Here is a 5,000-nt window from a genome sequence, read left to right on the forward strand (position 1 = left end):
AGGTCTGACGATCAGCCTGGAGGGCGACTGCTCGTTCTCCATAGCATCTGACTCTCAATATTCAAGGTCGATATCGACCGACAGAGGGCATCATGGTAGGCGAAGGAATGGGAGGGGGGGGGAGTGCGGTGGGAGGGGGAGTATGTCACGGGGAGAAATTAGGGAGTAGAGTGGGGGAGTTTAGTGTCAAAAGAAAAAAAATAATGACACAATATGAGATGAATTGTTCTTTAATATTTTGAGTAGAGAAGTTATTTTTTCATCAGGTGAAAAAAATCGTCTGGCGACAAACGTAAACATAAAGCGACCTCACGCCGATCTCCCTCCCCCCCCCAGGTCAGGTGTTCCTGAAACCTTACGAGAGAGAGAGAGAGAGAGAGAGAGAGAGAGAGAGAGAGAGAGTAATTTCCTGAAATTCACTTTCGTTGTATTGCTTCAGGTACACCACATTTAGTGTGATGTCATTTAGTTCAATATTGAGGCAGTTAGAAGTGTGTGTGTGTGTGTGTGTGTGTGTGTGTGTGTGTGTGCGTGCGTGTTTGTAGATTATTGATATCCATCCTACCAGATCCAGAAAAATAGATAGATCAGTCAATTAATTAACTGATTGTTTAATGAACATATTAGGTGCCATAGCCTAATGTTTTCTGCCATTTATGTGCATTATAAATCACATATCAAACTCTTCCAATTTTGTTTGGCAAACATTATTTGTCAAACGTTGTTTGGCAAACATTATTTGTCAAACGTTGTTTGGCAAACAGAATACCAGCGGGAAATAAAGTCACGTTTGGACTCGTTGTTGTAGGAGGTGTTTAGTATTTTGTCGCCTTTAACCATCGCTTCTATCCTTAAGGACATTATCACACCGAAGGGGATGGTCGTAGAGTGGAAGAAGGGGAAATTTAGGGAGGACGGGAGTACAAGGGAGGAAATATAGAAGTTATTTTTTTATTGATTTATCGTTTATTATTAAAGGTGGAGAGAGAGTATCCTGTGGCACTTATGGGAGAATAATGAAGGAATTATATAATTATTTTTATTTATTTATTGTTTATTATTAAAGGTGGTAGAGTATGTTATGGATCTGACGTGAGAATAAGGGAGGAATTATATAATTATCTTTATTGATTTATTGTTTATTATCAAAGGTGGGGAGCATGTTGTGATACTGACTAGAGAATAAGGGAGGAATTATAGAATTGTTTTAATTTATTTATTGTTTATTATTAAAGGTGGGAGAGTATGTTGTGACAGTGACTGGAAAATAAGGGAGGAATTATATAATTATTTTTATTTATTTATTGTTTATTATCAAAGGTGGGAGAGTATGTTATGGATCTGACTAGAGAATAAGGGAGGAATTATGGAATTATTTTAATTTATTTATTGTGTATTATTAAAGGTGGGAGAGTATGTTGTGACAGTGACTGGAAAATAAGGGAGGAATTAAAGAAATAATTTTTATTGATTTATTCTTTGTTATTAAAGGTGTGGGACTACGTCATGGCACTTACGACGAACGTAGAAGACCCAAGTAACAGATGCCTTGGCACTGTGTGGCACCTTTAGCTTTCGAACCAAATAAACGAGATTTTTTCTTCTTTTTTTTTCAAAAAATTATTTTCATTTTCGAAAAAAAAATTCGGGACGAGATTTTTTTTTTTTTCAAAAATATATTTTCATTTTCGAAAAGTTTTTTTTATTTCGGGATGGGATTATTATTATTTATTGTGGATTATCGTCAGGTGAGGTTGGAGATGCCGAAGCCGAAGCCGCCAATATGAACATTTCTGGAATCGGACGACACGGAATGCTGACGTCATGTCGCGTCAGTGTGACGTCACGTTGCATCAAGGTCTCTCTCTCACCCTCTCTCTCCTCTCTCCCACTCTCTCTCTCTCTCTCTCTCTCTCTCTCTCTCTCTCTCTCTCTCTCTCTCTCTCTCTCTCTCTCTCTCTCTCTCTCTCTCCATCTGTCTCTCTCCTTCTCTCTCCCATTCTCTCCATCTCTCTGTCAGTCTCCTCTCTCTCTCTCTCTCTCTCTCTCTCCCTCTCCTCTTTCTCACTCTCTCTCTCCATCTGCCTCTCTCCTCTCTCCCATTCTCTCCATCTCTCTCTCTCCCTCTCTCTGTCAGTCTCCTCTCTCTCTCTATCTATCTATCCATCTATCTATCTCTCACTCTCTCGCCTCTCTCCTCTCTTTCTCTATCTATCTCTCTATCCATCTATCTATCTCATTCTCTCTCTCTGATTTTCATATCCAGGATTTATGGGAAGATAGCGTCGTTATCTGCGCACAGTTCGTATTATGCCGGGGCCGGGATCGCCGCCGATTATATTGCCGAGAAGATGTATGCAAACGAGTTGCTCTCTCTCTCTCTCTCTCTCTCTCTCTCTCTCTCTCTCTCTCTCTCTCTCTCTCTCTCTCTCTCTCTCTCTCTCTCTCCCCCTCCCTCTCTCTCTGTCTTTCTCTGTCTCGCTGTCTCTCACTGTCTTTCTCTCTCTCTCTCTCTCTCTCTCTCTCTCTCTCTCTCTCTCTCTCTCTCTCTCTCTCTCTCTCTCTTTCTCTCTCTCTCTCTCTCTCTCTCGTTTCGATGACAATACTCTCCCAGTGCTGTTTAATGCACAACTGTTGTACCTTTTCTGTCTTCGATTGGGGAACATCTATTCAATACATACATACATTCATGCATAAATATACACACACATACATATATACACATACATATACCAAGGCTTTTTCCCCTTACAAGGGAGGTAGCCATATATACACATACATACATACATATATATATATATATCCATGAACGAAAATTAATGAGCCAGCATTGGCTCAGAAGAATTAGCCACCTAGGAAAAACAAATAAACAAAATAAAATAAAATAAAATGAAATTAATAAAAAGGAGACAAAAATACCATATGGTAACAACGGAGTGGGCGGAGCTTAATTCGCCTAAATGCGCCACAAATGAGGTCATCCTTTCGGAGGAAGTGTCCTGTGTCCTTCCGGTGACCTAGGAGGACACAGGTCACGTGTCCTCCCGATGACCTAGGAGGACACAGGTCACGTGTCCTCCCGATGACCCAGGAGGACACAGGTCACGTGTCCTCCCGGTGACCCAGGAGGACACAGGTCACGTGTCCTCCCGATGACCCAGGAGGACACAGGTCACGTGTCCTCCCGATGACCCAGGAGGACACAGGTCACGTGTCCTCCCGATGACCTGGGAGGACACAGGTCACGTGTCCTGTCGAGGACACCAAACTTTGTTCATTTGGTCTTCATTACCACTTTCCCCAGTTGGCAACCCCATCCACACGGTTCCTCCTCCTCTATTTTCTCCTCTTCCTCCTCTTCCTCCTCTTCTTCCTCCTCCTCTTTCTCTTCCTCTTCCTCCTCTTCTTCCTCCTCCTCTTTCTCTTCCTCCTCTTCTTCCTCCTACTCTTCCTCTTCTTTCTCTTCCTCCTCTTCTTCCTCCTCCTCCTTTTCCTCTTCCTCCTCCTCGTCCTCATCCTCTTCCTCTTTCTCCTCCCCTCCTCCTCTTCCTCCTCCTCGTCCTCATCATCTTCCTCTTTTCCCTACTCATCTCCTCTTCCTCCTCCTCCCTTTCCTCTTCCTCCTCCTCGTCCTCTTCCTCTTCCTCCTCCTCTTCCTTTTTCTCGTCTTCCTCCTCTTCTTATTTTCCTTCCTACTCCTCTTCTTCCTCTTCCTCCTCCTCTTCCTCCTTCTCTGCCTATTCCTTCTCTTCCTCCTCCTTATACTCCTTCTCCTCTTCCTCATCTTTTTCTTCTCCTCCTTCTCCTCCTTTTCCTCCTCTTCTTCCTCCTCCTCCTTCCTCCTCTTCCTTCCTCCTCTTCCTCCTCTTTTTCCTCCTCCTTCTCCTCCTCCTCCTCTTCCTTCTCATTCTCTTCCTCCTCCTCTTCCTTTTCCCTCCTCTTACTCTTCCTCCACATTCTCTTCCTCCTTCTCTTCTTCCTCCTCTTCCTCCTCCTTCTCTTCCTGTTACTCTTCCTCTTCTTCCTCCTCCTCTTCTTCAAGAGTCAATCAGAGCCCTAAGCCCCTGGCTTGTAATGGACCCTGGGCTCTTCCGGGGGGGCTGGGGGGCTTCGATCGGCTTGAAGCCCCGCCAGCCGCCAGCCACCGCCTCCCTGGGTATTACCGGAGTATTAGGAGAACTAAATGGATGGAGGGAGGCACCTCTGGCCAGGGAGGAGGAGGAGGAGGAGGAGGAGGAGGAGGAGGAGGAGGAGACCTCCACGGAGGGAGGAGATCTTCATGGAGGAAGGAGATCTTGATGGGGAGGAGACCTCTGGGGGGAAGATCTTGGGAAGAGGAGACCTCTGGTGGAGATATTGGGAGATCTTGATGGGGGAGGAGACCTCTGGTGGAGATATTTGGAGATCTTGATCGGGGAAGAGACCTCTGGTGGAGATATTTAGAGATCTTGATGGAGGAGAGGCCTCTGGGGGAGATATTGGGAGATCTTGATCGGGGAGGAGACCTCTGGTGGAGATATTGGGAGATCTTGATGGAAAAAAAACTCTTGGGGAGATATTGGGAGATCTTGATGGGGTAGGAGACCTCTGGGAGGAGATATTGGGAGATGTTGATGAGGGAAAACCTCTGGGGGAGATATTGGGAGATCTTTTCGGGGAGGAGACCTCTGGGGAGATATTGGGAGATCATGATAGGGAGACGTTTGGGAGTATATTGGGAAATCTTGATGGGGGAGATGCTTGTGAGGAGACTCTTGTGGATAGGAGATCGAGACTCCTGTTAGCCTCGATCATGTTTGGAAGGAATTAAAATGGAAAAGATGTTTTGGTTCATAAGATGAAAATATGTGTACTGGGGACCATTCAGCATATATATATATATATATATATATATATATATATATATATATATATATATATATATATACATATATATATATATATATATATAAATATATATATATATATATATATATATATATATACATATACAGATTATA

The 5,000-nt window shown here is 43.7% G+C and overlaps 1 protein-coding gene across 4 annotated transcripts in view; it reads left to right on the forward strand.

Annotated features, from left to right (window-relative positions):
- milt (trafficking kinesin-binding protein milt) overlaps positions 1-5,000 on the forward strand; it is a 493,384-nt gene that overhangs the window by 224,798 nt on the left and 263,586 nt on the right. The window lies entirely within an intron of this gene.

Source organism: Oratosquilla oratoria, chromosome 40 (genome assembly GCF_046742065.1).
Source record: "Oratosquilla oratoria isolate Oo_2021 chromosome 40, ASM4674206v1, whole genome shotgun sequence".
Lineage (NCBI taxonomy): Eukaryota > Metazoa > Arthropoda > Malacostraca > Stomatopoda > Squillidae > Oratosquilla > Oratosquilla oratoria.